The following is a 17,238-nucleotide window of genomic DNA, read 5'->3' on the forward strand; positions in this document are numbered from 1 at the left end:
CAGTAAGTTTTCCCAAGAACGGCTGAAACTCAGTATACTAAGTGTCACATAGGCAGAATTTAGTTGCTTAAAGTGAGGATGATGCTTCAGGAAGACCTTTACTGAGCTGCTCAGATGTGCTACCATTTATACCTCTAGGGCCAGCATTTTGTTAGCTGGCTCTCTAGATACTTCCTCTGTTAGTGATGGGGGGTTCCTCTCCTAAGTGCAAACCAGCATGGGTAGGGATAGCAATGCTTAGACTTTTCATATTAAACCTTAGTGCTTAGGGCTCTTAGCATGGCTTTTACTTGCAACCTAGCTCAAACAGGGAAGGCAGTCAGCGTCCCAAACCCTTTATTAACTTTTAAGTTTCTCCACTGAGTGGCCATATAAAATCTGTAAGGTGTCCTAAGAGGAACTGGAACTGCATCTCCAGCATCGTTTGCTGGGTACCTCAAGCTTACAGTGTCACGATCAGGTTGTTTTCCTCCTTGTCCCATGATTTTTTATTTTATTTTTTTAAGTTTTAGCTGCAGAGAGGCAGAAAAGAATGAGTAGTGACTGCTCATACCAAGTCATTTCCAAAAACCTGAGTGCACAAACAAGTTCTGCAGACTCCTCACCTCCAATGTTTTGGATGCAGGTGCTTAAGACCAGCTCTGGCACAGTGTGGCTGTAACCTTGGGTCTGGCTGCTGGGAAAGAGCTGTGTGAGAAAGAGGTGGGATGAGTCTCACTGGGGTCTCCTTAGGCACAGGAGCTGCATTTGCACTCAGACCTGGCTCACGTCCTTGCCCATGCTACAGCCTGTGCCCAGCCTTGTGCCATGCTGACCTGTTGTTCACTTGCCGTCTCATCACCACAGACCTGCTCCACTACCACAGACTTGTCTGGCAATTGGCGCCATTGGCTGTTCCTGGTTGCCATCACCAGACTTACTCTGCTCCTCTTGCTTGGGTGCCATAGGATTGGGGCCTTTTTCTGAGGGTGTCTGTCCTGTCTGCCCTGTTGCCCCTCAGCTCCAGGCTCACTTTTCCTTGCAGAGCAGCCCCACTACTGCAGCTCCCTGTCCCATGGTGGCCAAGGTACTCACCCACATCATGAGAACTTTGTAAATGTTATGCTTTCAGACTGACATGATATAAGTGCCAGGGCCCCCATTTCCAGGGAAGTGCCCTAACCACTATGATCTCTACTCACAAAAAAAAAATCAGCAGGTGGCTCCCTTTTCTCCTTTGAAGAGGAAGTCTTACGATAAAAGCATAACCTTTGAAGTGTGTTTGGAAACGAGACCCCTGACAAACAACTGTACCTTTAATGACAGAAAAATAGACAGTCCTGCAAGGGATCTCATGCTGCTACTTCTCCCCTCACATGCTGTTCTTGTCCTAGTGAATCCCAGCATTGGTCCCGCTTCCCCCATCCCAGATCTAAGGATTTTGGATGTTGTGGGGATGCTGTTAAGAAGCCTACCCCCTCAGTCCATGGCCTCACTTGTTCAGTCATTGTACAAGTTTCACAACACCTAGGGAGTCAGGACATCAGAGACCAAAGACTTTTGGAAAAGATGAGGTTAGGAATGTCTTTTTAGTAGGATGACAGTACTGAAAGTTTTCTATGCCTGGGAGATAGTGACAGCTACTTTCTCTTTTCTCTCTCTTGCAGAGGTAGAAAATTGTTCACTGAAAGACAGTGAAAATATTGCCTTAGTGTAAAGCAGGTCTTGGCAGCACTGAGGTATTGACATCACATTTGTGACTGGTCACCGTCCACAAACCTGGCTCAACTAGAAGCAAGGACATTATGCATTCATGGACATGTCTGTTAGCAGCTCAGGTGGTATAGAGGACAAGACTAACGCAAAAACACAGATCACTTATCTACTGAGTCAAAAGAAAAAGCAGAACTGGGCTTTACTACTTAAGGGACAAAGAAGTGCAGAGGGCATATTGTCTATTACTGGATCTGGACAGGGAAACTAATAACACAAGGTCAAAACTCATTGATCTTGCTGTGTTTAACTGAAGGACATGTATGCAACAGTTTGCAGTCAGCAGAATCTGAAATGATATAAAATAATTCCCCTCTGTCTCTAAAGCCTATCAGAAAACATGTTTATAAACTGAATTTAAAGTATTAATCTTAAGAGGTAAAGTAGGGACTTTTTTTTTTTTTTTTTAATATTGTCTTAATAACTGCTGTTCTATGGATTTTATTTGATTTGGCTTCCATTTCTTTTGACAGGTATTACATTTTAAGCATTTCTTTTTTTGTTGTTGTTTTTTTAATGCACTGCTTTTCCAGTCAGCACAGCTGTGAAACCTGGAATGCAAAAAGAAAGATGCTGCAACATTAGGAACAGGTAAGAAAGAAGCTTATGCTCTGTGTCATTCATGGCATCACTGTCAAATCAAATTCTCCTGAGGCTACCCTTTCACATCAAACCAGAGGAAGACCAGAATGATGCAAAACAAGCACAGTGCTCTTTGGCAGCCCTGTTGAGAAGACAGAGCTTTGTTCATATGTCCTGTCTAACCCTTTTCAATTCCTTCTGCTGATGTAACCAAATTTCAAGGAATAAAATCTTCAGAAAAGTCAGTATATCAGAGCAAAAGTAGAATGTGTGCTTTCTTTATATCTAACAGAGAGAATACTCACCGGTAAGACCAATGACATTTTTACACACCATTCAGGCTTTAATCTGCAAAGACAGATGTGTGAGTAACAGGACTTCAAACACTATAAAAGAACAGTCTTTTTACTGCTTTTCATATATCCTCCCCTCACTCCTACTAAGTTAGCAACAGAGTAGCAGCTAACAAGAAAACAGTTTTTGCAGTACCAGGCAGCATAGAGATCTCCAGGCCAGACCTCTGCTTTGTTTCACTGAAGTAAACAGAGACACTGCAATTCATAGTGACTGAAGAGTTGTGTTTCAGTCAGGTCAGTAGCTTAGGAATCTACATCACAACAAATCCCAGGTGAAATTATATTTCTTCCAGAATTAAATGTGAGATACACCCATTTTGATATATCTGCTTTAGGGAACCTTCTACATTTGAAGTAGATGGGGAATGGGAAGCAGAAGCAGAGCTTTAGTAAGCTAAATTAGGTGTTCAGTGAGCTTCCTGAAAAATTAAGGGATAATTAAATTAAGCTTAGCTCTGCTTTGTACTATTTGCAAACAATTTGGATAATGCAAATGTGTACAAATGACTATGCCATTGCATGCTGTATTGAAATATTGCTTCTCACGCTTTCCCTGCATTACATTCTGCTTAGTATATTGCCACTTTCATAACATTAATGTCACATCATGCTCAGAACTAGAGGAATATAAAATTTTTTAACTCATAATGAACATTTGCATACAAACATTTATAAATAATGTCTTAAAGGTTCACAATGACCAAATATCTCTGGTAATAACATGACACAAATTTGAAGGAAACCTATTTAAAGTAGAATTGAAACACATTATATCGTAGAATCACTGAATGATAGAATACCAGGTTAGAAGGGACCTCAAGGATCATCTGGTCCAACCTTTCTTGGTAAATAGTACAGTCTATACAAGATGGTCCAGAACCCTGCCCAGCTGAATCTTAAAAGTGTCCAGTGTTAGGGAATCCACCACTTCCCTGGGGAGATTATTGCAGTGACTGATTGTTCTCTTTGTGAAATATATTCCTTTTGTGTCCAGTCGGAATGTCCCCAGGAGTAACTTGAACCCATAATCATACTTGTATCATACAACATCATACTATAAATATTTGCATTCCTGTTCTGTCTTTAATAAACATTCCACTGGAAATCGGGTTTATGCTAAAATAAACTATCTCAAAATAAACATATTATGCAATAACCATAATCATGTATCTTTGTCTTCAAGTTCCATTTACACTTTAAAAACATGCCTCTGTACATACAAAGACACATGATTTCCTATTAACAGCTATAAGTTAAGTTTGCCTCTAATGAACTTTTGAATGTGATTTAATGATTACTAAATGAAAGTAGAAGATTTCCAGTAATATGCCACTGCCAACACATTCTGTCTCTGACATGTTTAGATCGTCGGTGATCATGCATATCCCAAAAATCAATAGTGTTATGTTCCTTTCTGATGCATAATTACTAACCTGACATGTAAAATTAACAGAAAAACTGAAAACATAGCAAGTAAAAAACCCTAGGACTTGTGCCAGTTCTTGCCATGCCATGCTGTGCACCCCAGTTCCTTTTTCTTGTCAATCCAGTCATCAGTGCTGCTGATTTCTTCTAAATTAAATTATGAGATATTTGACATGTGAGACATGGGCCTACTGTCTGTAATTAACTGAATTCCTTTATAAATTATAGATCTGGTCTGAAGTAGGAAGACATCAAATAGTTGCAGATAGTAATGCATTTGTGTGGTTTATTAGATTGCTGGGTGTGTTTCCACAAGAACATTGTTTAGAGCTAGAAAGCATCTGTTGAAGTCAAATATCCTTTTTTTTTTTCCAAGTGAAATTAGCCTTAGGTTTAATACGGAAATGGTTTCATATTCTAAGATACATCTATTATATTGTACTATTCTGTCACTAGGGAGCAAGCCCACTGACCACTAATCTTCTGGAATATAGTCAGATTGAAGTCTGAAGGGAAAAAAAAAACCACACAGTTTCAGTGAGCATATTTGGCCGTAGAAATTTCAAATTTCCATGCTTTCTTTTCTTTTATTCATTTAAGAAAAAATAAAAACAGTTCTACAATTATGCCCCCAGTTCAGACAGGCCAAGTGTCTGTAAGAATGACACTCCCAATCGCTCAAAAATTACAAAATACTTACTGTAGAACTCTGTTTTCCAAGAAGGCACAATTATGTGAGAAAAAAGTCACATCTCAATAAATGAGTTTGTACACCAGAGTGTAATCATTCTTACTCCCACAATTAATCTCTCTTTAGGATAGTCATATCTTTGGCCAAAAATAAAATAAAATTATGTGATTCTTTTTAAATTATTGAAGCCATTTAGCTCTGAAGAAAGAGAAACATAAAAGTTATATAAAAGTTGCTTTTCCAGTCCATTCAAAATCACCAGTTAAAGTCCAGTGTTTTGATCGATCATCTTTCTAGACAAGGATTTTCAATCCTGAAAGGTTAAATTTGCATTCTTAAATCAATATTTAAGTTCCTAGTGGAATATGAATTCTTTTAACCAGAACTGAAATTTTGCAAATCATATCAGATTTGTAGAGTCTCAGTAGCTGAGAAATGAATGGATTTCTCTGACAAATCTATTTGCAAAAATTTATGGAGTATTTTGCTTTTTCAAGGCTTGTGGTTTACGTGTGTTTTACAAGTCCAGAAGACAATATGAAAGAGAACACACTGATCTCACGAAGATTTCAGTGAGACTGCTCCATCACCTGCAGTGAAATATTTCTGATACATGCCAAAGTGAGAGTTGAACCAGAATAGATTTTCTGAATAAGTCCTTCATTGCTCATCATAGGTCTCCCAGTGCTTCTTTTCCTTCCTGTCTAGTCAAGCATCTGCTACTAGAATGAGCTCCAAAGCTTTAATGAATCATGTCTTTTTTGCATTATATCCAAGATTTTCATCCTCAAGTTTTTGGCTTGATCATCTCTGTATTCACGTTTTTATTCCACCTTATTGTCTAACACATTCTTGCTCCTTTTGTCTGATAAAGACTGCAAGATGCTTGGTCAGAACGATGATGAAAATTAAAAAAAAGAAATCCTGGCGTGTAAGGATGATGGATTTAGAAAAAAACAGAACAGCTATTAAGGAAAAAAAAAAAGAGAGAGAAAGAAAAAACAGCACAAAATCTTCCAGGATTTTGTTTTATTTTATACTTGGGCCTAATCCAGCAGGCTGGTCAGTGCATATCTGTGCACCCAGGAGCAGACACAATGCAGTCAGTTAATGAATGCTATTGCCTTTTCTTGATGACTTCTGGTGGATGCTCTCAAAGTCAAATGACAGCAACCTCCATTCTGTGTGGCCCTGGTTGCATGCATATGGTTTTCTGGGCATGGCCTGGGGATGTAAGGCTTAATTATGTACTCAGGCCCTTTCATTTCAGTGAAGAACATTACAAGCTTTGGGAGCACAGCTAAGCTTTTTTTTTTTTTTTTTTTTTTAAATATTTGGAAGTATAAATATTCATAAAATCATCTCAAAAATTGAAAAAAATTAAATGTCAGAATATCTTGTTAAAACTTTTCACAATTCTTGTTTTAGCTTTTTTTTTTTAAATAACGTTTTCATTTGAAGTCTGACCAAGCTTTTATTTTACTTTATGATTTACTGTATTTTTTAAAGAGACAGGAGACTAAAATGTTTATTAATGCATAGAAGTATAAATCACAGAAAACATCTAATATAAACCTTAATATCTTCTTTGTTTCATTTTCCAGTTTGTTTATGAAAATAGAAGACAACCCTGTGATTCAGACAGCAGTGGGTTTTGTTTACAGGGGAGCAAGTGCTTTGCACAGTTATGCAAGAAATAAGAATCATAGAAATAAGGTTTGTGTCTTGAATTATGTGGAATGTGTCCTGGAACTCTTTTTTCATCAGCTGACCATCTGACTCATAAAATTTCACTGAACAAGATAAGAAAAGTGATTTTGCAAATTGTAACACTCCCTCTCCCCCATATTTTGACTCACAGAGAGACAAATAGATTTTTTTTTTTTTAAATACCAAATAATTACAAATCAGTAGATATTGTGACCAAAGCCTGATTAAGATTATTAAATATGAAGCTGGAAACTGCACCCTTTGGCAATATCTGGTTTGAATCACTGTTCTGAATTTAGACACCACAAAAATCACAGAAATCCATTTTAGGTAGTAAGCTGAGTATGGTCTTTAGATTCTTGAACTTATGTCCCCTATAAATAGCAGTGTGCTTGGGCTTCCTTAATTTGGCTGAAATGGAAATGAATGTAATATGTAGTAAAACATGTGTTATATAGTGAGATCTGAATCTTGCTTTGACACAAACTTTGATTTAAAACATCTTAGTGAGAAATGGGTGTTTAAACAAACACACCGCAGCATGAGAAAAAGAATCTGTAAATAGCCTGTAGAAATAAAATCAGTATATACAAATAGAAGTCCTATGTAATACTTTACACAAATATTTCTTTGAAAAATAATTGTACTGAATGGCTCATGAACATTTGTATTTCATGATTTACTGATTGGCTGTTGTTAAACTCTGTACATTTGGTTACAGCAGACCTTTCATCTCCTCTATCTTATATCTTGAAGATACAGTCCAGTGTTTATTCTGGATACACAGTATGATTAAACATTTTTGACATATATTCCAAACATCCCATGAAATATAATCTTTTCAAATTGTGGTAGGTCATTTTGCTGCTACATGTTGTGATTCAGACTTACATATAAAAGGATGTGAAACAGTGTACGGGCATGCACTGTGATTGCAAGGAAGTAATCTTTGTAATACTGTATCTCCATGGAAGGTTCCATGAAGCCTCAGAAATTGTTTAGAAGCAGTTATCTTCAAAATTTTTGGGTTTTGGGAGGGTTTTTTTGGAAGAGAGGGTAGGAGAGAATTTTCCTACTTTACTTGGTTTTAGCATTAACCTGTATTTTCAGGACAGTGTATTGAAAAAAACGAGGCTAAAATTTTCACAGATGTTTTTCTTTGGTCTACCTTTATTCTGTCTGTATTGTAAAATAAGCATTGTAGCACTGATCTCAAGGAGTGCTTAATCAGATGATGTATGTGTGCTTTTGAATATTGGTTCTTAGGTAATTTAAGAAAAAAACAGTATTCAGTTGTTTTGTATTAGAAGGAACATAGAGGATAGAGAACTCCTATAAAGCAGTGTGGTCCATCTAGGAAAGGCATAGGTCAGTAAAATCAAGAGAAACTGACCATCTAAATATGGATCTTTTCTTTCTTCAGTGTAAAACTGAAGATGCTGATAACTACTTCAGTAAAGTTTTCAGATGCATATTTGAGAAGTAGAAGGGAAGTGGAGCTGAGATGAAATTACAAGATCTATATTTCATCTGTGAAAAGAGCTACTGAGAGTGGGCTGCTGTGGAGTTAGTTACCAGGGAAGGATGGGTGAAAAAAAAAAGCACAGAACAGAATTTTTATGAGGTTGAAAAAACCTGTTGTGCCATAAGAATGATCGCTGGAAGAAATGACTATGGACTGTAATGCAGCTGAAAGAGATTGTTTTGTACTTGTGAGATTCAAACAAACAATGCATAAGGCAAATATCTGATATTTATTCAAGTGCATGGTGATATTTTCAGTAGTTTCTGCTGCACAAATCATTTATCTGGACCTTACACACGTTCTGTTAGTTAATCTGTGTATTTGTTTCAAAGTGATACTTCTTTGTTTAGCTTAATGGCATCCCAACTTTGTAGTGCCATTATCTTGATCACATGTCAGTCTGTGATCACTTCAGAATGTGAAACAGCTGTGTTTTGTTTGAGTGCTCTGGAAAATGAGGGGTTGCAGGCCTATGCAAGAGAAAGAGTATATTCAATATGTAGAGGCAGCCTTAAGAATGGTCTGGCAATTTTCTTAAAAGAAGCATCTCATTAAAAAAAAGGTGAAATGAAGTTGTAATTTTAATCTTAATTTGCAATCAATACTATTAAAACTGAGGTTAAAAATTAGTTGACTTAAAGAAAATGCTCTACCAGGCTTTGAGCAGGGATAAGAGATTTATATTATGGGTGAGATTCCTCTTGTCTTATGATAAATTTAATAGGCATAATATTTATCTGGATTTTATAGAAGGAAGAACAATGTATTTAAAGTTGAAAACCTGAAACCTCTGTAAAGTTAATTATTTATGATATCTACACACTTACATTTTGTTAAGTACGGATTCTGAAAATAAACTAATCGCTTTCAATTCCGAACATTCTCTCTGCAATGAGCTGTTATAATATTACACCTTTCTGGGTACAACTGCTGTAAGAGATACTTGAACCAGCAAAATAAAACACTTTGTTATAATCAAAGGTAACAAAACAACAGTAATCTGTTGTTCCACGTTACAGACCTGAATATATATGTCTGGTTTTAAGCTCAGTATTCTTCAAATTTATATAAAACGAATTCCTTTAACATTCAAAAATTAATTCCTAGGAAGAATTTCCTAGAAAGAGGCAATAGATTAATTCTCTCAAATTAGACCTTTAAAGTGTATGGAAGAAAACCACATCAGGAGTTTTGCCTGCACATCACATAAACTCTACTTTGTCTGCAACTTTTATAAACTTGTAGTAAACTTCATGTTGCTCTCTCTTCCCCAAGTCAAAATGGGAAAATACATAGCATATGCCCGTCCAAGTGACTTGATGTTTATGCAGTATGTCTTATGTCATAATGGGTAGCTATAAATAAATCGGTTTTGAAAAAAATCTGGATGAAGCTAAGGGCCAGATCCAAAAAAGGACTTATGTGCCTTAAGAAAGATTTGGCAGAATTGAGGACCCTAGTGATCCTGTGAACTGCTAAGCAGCATTGACTTAACCCTAGAGATGCTTAAAAACTTTATTTTTGTCTGGTTTTGAACATTACATTTCACCAGATATCATAGCCTGCTTCTGTATATGCCCAGAGTTGCCCCGATTTGACTTGATGGCTGTGCCATTAAACACATAACTCATGCTGTCTGCAACATAAAATGTCTCTGAACCCTTCAAGCTAGGAAAAAAACCCATGCCTCTCTTTCAGAAAAAGCACCTATCTCAGAGAATAATGTTCCCTCATGCTCTCTTCTCTGTCCCAAGTCATGTTTTTAAGCAGTGTCTCAATTTCAGAGTGAAGTGAGGAAAATGCTCCTGGGCCAGGTAACCTGGTGAGATCAGTCAGTGAGGAGGAAAGAAAAGTTGACTAAAAATATCTCAGCAAGCAGAGGGAATCAATGGAGCTCTGCCCATCTTGTCTGAGGGCTATAACACCTGAGCTACTGTGGAAAAGGCAGCTGTGACATTTCAGATCAGGTTTTTAAAAGTGCAACCTCTGAGACAGCCAGATCCAATAAACTGTAGAGAGCACCCAAACACCCATGTGGATGCAAGATTCTAGTCTATTGGCTAGGAATCTTCTTTTTTTTTGGCATTGGAAAGGTCAGCATTTTGGTTTTCCACTCCACTTTTGTCTAGGATCTAATGGCAAGCATTGATTCAGAGCTTTGCCTTGGTTCACCTAGGGTCTGTTCTTTAACAGAACCTGTAAAAGCAGTGTGCTCTTTCATGTTAATCCTTCTTCTCAATGACATTTTTTCTTCTTTAGGCACACTGACACCTCAGAGAACATTCTGTTTCTGTTTGCTTTTAATCATGATGTAAATGATTAAACACACTGTTTAACACACATGTAAATGATTAAACACACAAAAAACACACTGTTTTTTGAGGGCTTTTATTCAGGCTCCCAATTCTTCCAGTGGCTAACAATCTTCAGAGGTAACAGTGAATGTGTACAAGATGTCTGTACCATTTCCTAAGGAAATAAACACAGATATGAGTATGCAAAAATGAGTTTCCTATTATATTTTTGTTGCAGTTTGTCTATCTAAAGACCTTGGCAGTCAGAACTGCGTGCCAGATGACTTCAAAATGGCCCCCTGTCACAACAAAAGATTTATCAGGAACAAATCAGCTTGATTTCAAAGTGCTTTTCCCCACTCTACTCTGCTATACCCCACATTAATGGAGTTCTCTCCAGCTTCCATATCAGTTTTCACAGGCCTAATTAATTCATGAAAAACATACAAATGATGATCAAACTACTAGTTCCATTTTGCCTGTCCAGTATGTGTCAGGAGAAATAGATTGTAAAATAAGTGATGGACTTATCATTGGTAAAGCATGCTTATGTTGACAGGTAGGGTAACAATCATCTCACCTACATTTGGACAAAATTACTTGCTGCATAGTTATCTGAATTAATCAACATAATGCTTCCAATACAGAATGAGTCTCATGAAGGTGCTGGTCATCTGACCTGTTTTAAACTTTTAATTTAGAAAGAAATTACTGTCTTTCCTTTGGCTATACAGGGAATTCAGGAAATGTAGGAAGACTACCCAAGATTTCAAGATCTACTTCACAGACATTGAAAAATAAGTGACTCTCCACCCATCTATAGAAAAGAGGTACCCAAATCCCCACCTGAACATGACACGCTCATGAACACTGGACTGCTTAGTATCATAGAAAAGCATAAAATATCTGAAAGACCAAAGCTTTATCTAGTCAGAAATGTATCTTTGTGCAAATCCAGTTTAAAAGTTGAACTGTGTGGAAGCAACAGTTAGATGATAAAAATAAGAGCTTTCACCTCTGAAGAGCACGTAAATAATCACTTTATTTCCCTTATTCATCTACTCTGTTGCCGCTTTATATGAATATTACAATAAATCAATCCCAAAAGTATTTTTAAGGCAGTTCATTATTTTTTAAGCATTCAGCCTAGCAAACTTCTGGATGGCAAAGGGCATTTCACAAAGCACTACAGATACAGAGGTGATAACAGATGATGACAGATAAGTATGAAGAATATAATTCTAATATTTGAATTACCTCTTCAGGTAGGTGCCTTTTCCTCATGCTGGACTGGTATGCAGTGAAGTAAATGAGGTGAATGAATTTCTGACTGCTGATAAAGCCTTACTGCAAATCTAAGCAATATTAAATAAAATCTTTACAGAAAGTCTCGTAATACACAACACAAATGTATATATATGAACATGCCATACAAATTTATGCAAAAAAGTGCAAAAAAAGACAAAACTATAATGCTTTTTCTCAAAAGCAGTCATTACTTGTCCATTCAAAAGAAATTGATTAATTCAGAGTGCTAGTTCACAGATACAGAGTGATGATCCCTTGATGGATAGAATGAAAATACACCCAAGTAAAAGAAAAAGAGTTTATTGGACAATTCCCCAACAAGTTCCAGTTTGCCACACTTGGGAATGGCTTGGCCAAGCATTGTATTTAAATATTAACGTTCCCTGGGCTCAAATTTTTAAAGACAAGATAGCCTTACAGTTCTGTGAGAAAATATGCCCAGGTCTAGAGTTCATTTACTTAGAACACTGAAAGATTTCATTTTGACTCTAGTTCATGGAGATTAAACTGTTTTAGTTGGATATGTATGTATATATACGTATATATGCATATATATATCAGCTAGGGAATTAAAATTCTCTGTGATGGGAATGATTAGAAGACTGATAGATCAAAGTAGTTTTGAACCCTAAAATAAACCTTTGCAAGTCTGAAATTCCTTAATATTGTCTGTATTCTTAATTCTTAATACTCTATGCTAATAGTTCTTACTAATTTTCAGTCATTATTGCTGTGTAATCAAAGAAGCCAGACCCTACCAACCAAATCCTACAACACCTTGGGGCTAATCTCATATCGTTAGCACTGACAGCTATAGCCTTTGATGGTTTTATTGCTGAGGTCGAGATGATCAGGTTCACAAGCCTGTCAATAAAAGAAGACAGAATTGAAGTCAGTAAATGCATAGGTGGGACTCAGCTCCACTCAGAGTCTTTAATTAGGGATCTTGTCCCTTTGTAAGATGTTTGGCTTTCTGGAGAGTGACTAGCTTTTGGCTTCCACCCTGGACTATGTGCTGCACAATACTTGGGGAAGGAGCAGAGGAAATAATTTTCCCAGGTCATAATAGATGCCTCACTCTCATGCGGGCTGTTTTATTTCCACTACTTTGTTGCTGCTGCTTTTTTTTTAAAAAAAAACAGACCTTTTTTCCCCATTTCTGTTGGCTGTGTTATTTCAGTGTCTAATAGCTGATCATCATCAAGTTGTAACTCTCAGGTGTCTCCTTGCAACCTGTGCTTGTATTTTCAAAGCCTTTGCTGTTATCCCAGGCTTAAACTGCACATTTTAACAAGAAAGACCTGTTATAAATGTCTTCCCTCCACAGCAATTTCTTCTAACAAGTTGGTAACAAGACTAAAAGTCCGTGACTGGGGCCTTGCAAAATTAGCATAAAGCGCAGTTAGTGTAAGGTCTATTACTAGCATGGCAATACTGGTTCAACAAGCTTGTATGGTTATGTTATATTAGCGTGCTTGTCTTTGGATTCAAAACAAGTTAATATTGAAGTCTGCACATTGTTGCACATTTATGAGTACAACAGGCCTCTTGTAGCTGCACAATTATTGTAAAGGGAGTTTCCTCATCCTTACTGAATCTTGTGCTCTTCTGTGCTCAGCTTCATGCACCTTTTACTACCCAGGCTACCTAGCAGGTGAGAGGTAAAATGGCTGAGGTGGTTTAGTCAATACCTCTGAGGTAAAACGACTGAAGTGTTTTGTCAATACCTCTGTTCCTCTGGAGAGTGTATAGGCCTCTTTTTTTGAATACTCTGACTGCAGTAATGTAGTGAATTTTCGGGGGGTGGGGTGGGGGGTGTAGGGGGCAGGAAGAATTATTTTCTTTTCACCCCACATTTCTGAGAATCATAACATTGGAAGGAAAAGACTAGTTATGACAAAGAGGAGATAGAACTGGGATTTTCACAGACAGGACTACCGTATATCCAAGTATCCATGAATATAGTTTTAAGGTTTTTCCATCTTTAAAGTCAGTTGGGACATAACGTAAGGGCTTTGTGTATTGTAAGAGGTTTAGGGTATTCATTAGTGTTGTCATGTCTGAGGTGTATGTGGACAAATAAACTCTGTGGCACAAATAGAAAACTCTTAAGAATGAGATAGAGCAGTAAAACATTTCTAAACTGGCAGGTTGGTTCCTGTGTATAAAGAAAAGCTACTGTTAGGATGTGATAAATTAATGGTGATGTACAGAGGCTGCTGAATTATCTCCCAGCTCGCTCCTGCCTGTCTGATAGGGAATCTGTTCTGTTGCTATCATCTGGAAATGTATTACCTTTATGTCACAAACAGATTTCGTTGAGAATATGTTCAGGTGGGTTGAATAGGCCTTCACAGTCAAGTGGAAGAATCTTATAAAGATGGACTATATACAGATGATGGGTATATCTCAAAGGCAGTCATTAATCATCAAGCTTTCCCACTGCAATGTTCTCTAGAGCCTCCTTTTTCATATAAGGGAATATCTTTTTTCACTTCTGTGAAATATCATTGGGTAACTCTGCCTCAATAGGCTGTTAATGTTAAACCTATCCTAACATTTTAATTAAAGACCATATTCTGCATCTTTAGTTAAAAGCAAACACAATGGCGGTTCTCAACCTTTACTTGCACACTAAGGGGTAGAAGTCAGAATGTCTGAATAGGATCTTTTTTAATCAAATATGACATTTTAGTTTGATGTATAATTTATTCACATGGTTTAGAAAATACATGTTACACTATAACCAAAACTCAGTAGGGTAGCCCAAAAGTAAAGCTAAATAAGAAAAAAAAAAAGAAGTATACTGCTTAAAAGTCTTTCTTCTTATCCCAAAAGTGGGTGGACTGGAAAATATAATTAATTTAAAAAATAAAAGTCTAGTGTTACTTTTTTATGAGTATAAATAAATCACTTCTTCCTTAAAATCACTTTCAATCACCTAAATGGAAGATTTCATAAGAAACCCTTGTCAAATAAGGAAGCACAAAGGAATATTTTTTGAGGGTTTTATGTACAACATTCATACATACTTAAAAATAGTTTGAAATACATAATGCTGAAGAAAAGACAGTTCAGTCAACGTAATAAATGTTTTGATGTAAATTCTACATCATTATACTACAAAGCACAAAATACTAAACACTGAATTTGACAGTAAATCACAACCCTAAATTCCATCTAGGGGAAAAGAATAAAAAGAATTGTGAGAATGCTGTCAAATATAAGCTGAAGAGTAAGGTCTGTTATAATTCTTTGTCTAAGAGATTCAAACCATAAGGAATAAAGTGAACACTGTTCTAAACCAGAAATATATATTTAACTTACTATTCATAGAGGCGAAGTTGGGTGGTGTTGGTTTTTTTGTTTTTTTGGTTTTTTTTTTAATTTTAATCATATTCCCCTTGTGTCCTGATTGGTAGAAATAGTTCATATCAATCTCAAAATGTCAGGCTGGAAGAGGTGCTTAATTAGCGCATTTAAGCATTTGATAAATGCATTTTTCTGATCATACATATGTTTGAAATTCTTAAAAATTCAGGCAAGAAACCATGTTATTTGTTTGAAAATACAATTATATGTTGTCAGTTAAAATAATTATTTTTTGTGCTTCCTTGACAAATGCTTCCTCTCCTACCCCAATTTCTACCCTAATTTCTCTTATCCCAATTTCCAGGATTCACAGAATCATAGAACATCCTGAGTTGGAAGGAACCCATGAGGATCGTTGACTCCACACAGTGCATCTTAAAAGTTAAACCACATATCTAAGAACAATGTCCAAATGCTTCCTGAATACTGACAGGCTTGGGGCCATGACTGCTTCCCTGGGGAGCTTGTTCCAATGCTTGACTACCCTCTCAATGAAGAATTTTTTCCTAATGTCCAACCTGAACTTCCCCTGACATAGCTTTAAGCCATTGCCCACATCCTATGATTGGACACCAGAGAGAATAGCTCAGGTCCTCCGTCTCTGCTCCCCCTCATGAGAAAACTGTAGACAGCAATGAGGTCACCTCTCAGTCTCCTCTTCTCTAAACTGAACAAACCTCTGCTGCTCTTCATACGTCTTGCCCTCTAGTCCTTTCACTATCTTTCTTGCCCTCCTTTGGACACATTCTGGTATTTTTATATCCTTCTTATATTGTGGAACACAAAATGCACACAGTATTTGAGGTGAGGCTGCACCAACGCTGACTATATTGGGACAATTGCTTCTTTCAACAGCTGGCTCTTTTGGCCACCAAAGCATATTTTTGACTCATACTGAGCTTACCATCAAACAAAACATGTCTTTCTGCAGGATTGCACTCCAGCCTTTTGTCCCACAATGTATACATACATCCAGGATTACACCATCCCAGGTGCAGAATCTGGCATTTGTCCTTGTTAAATTTCATGCAATTGGTGATTGCCCAGTGCTCTAATTGATGAAGGTCACTCTGTAAGGCCTCTCTACCCTTGAGGGAGCCAACAGGTCCTCCTGATTTAGTATAGTTGACAAACTTAGTGTGCTTTCAACTCCTGTGTCCCGGTCACTGATAAAAACTTTGAAGAGAAATGGTCATAAACTTGAGTCCTGGGGAACACCACTAGTGACTGGCCACGAACCAAATGTTTCCCCATTTACTACAACTCTTTGAGGCCAACCCTTCAGCCAACCGTTCACATATTATATTGAATAGGTGTCTAGATATGTGCTGGACATTTTGTCCAGAAGGATACTGTGAGAGACAGTATCAAAAGCCTTTCTAAAACAGATAAAAAAAAAACCCCATGTTCACTGCCTTCATCCATTAGGCAGGTAACCTTGTCATAAAAGGAAATTAAGTTAGTAAAGCATGACTTTCCCTTCATGAATCCAGGTTAGCTTTGACTGGTGACTGCGTTGTCTTTCAAATGTTTTTCAGTAATTTCCAAAGTAATCTTCTCCACAATTTTACCAGGCACCAAAGTGAGACTGACAGGCTTATAATTAGCAGGGTCTTTTTTCTTGCCCTCTTGAAGATTGGAATAACATTTCCTAGCTTCCAGTCAACTGGGACCTCTCCAGATTCCCAAGATCATTGACAAATAACTGAGAGATGTCTCGCAATAACATCAGTTAACTCTTTCTGTACACTGGGATGAATCCCATAGACTTATGTGCATTCAGTTGCAGCAGCAAATTCCTCATTATATCAAACAAACAGTTGAGAAAAGATGTGAGTAAAACACTGGCAATATTAGATGCAGGCAATCTGAGCTTTTTAAGGTCTTAAAATGTAGGCCACTGGCACAGAAATGAGCTCTGCTACTGCTGTAAACAATGACTGGGATAAGTCGTGTTCCCAGTCTGTGTCTCAGTTTCCCCTAATGCTCCTTTTCTTCACTTGATAAAATCTATGGGGGAAGGATCATCCCTTCCAGTGCATGATGACAGTATGGCTCTGTGACACCTGCACTCAACTGAGTATGTCTTGAGCACAGATAACGGTAATTTGAGACAGAGTATTTTTTAAAAAGTCATTTCTTTCTGTCACTTCAAGTTATTCTTATTTCCTCACTCATCTTTTTTTTTTATTCCCTGAATCTGGTGATGCTTAGGAGAAAGAG

The sequence above is a fragment of the Strix uralensis genome, chromosome 2 (assembly GCF_047716275.1).
Source record: "Strix uralensis isolate ZFMK-TIS-50842 chromosome 2, bStrUra1, whole genome shotgun sequence".
NCBI lineage: Eukaryota > Metazoa > Chordata > Aves > Strigiformes > Strigidae > Strix > Strix uralensis.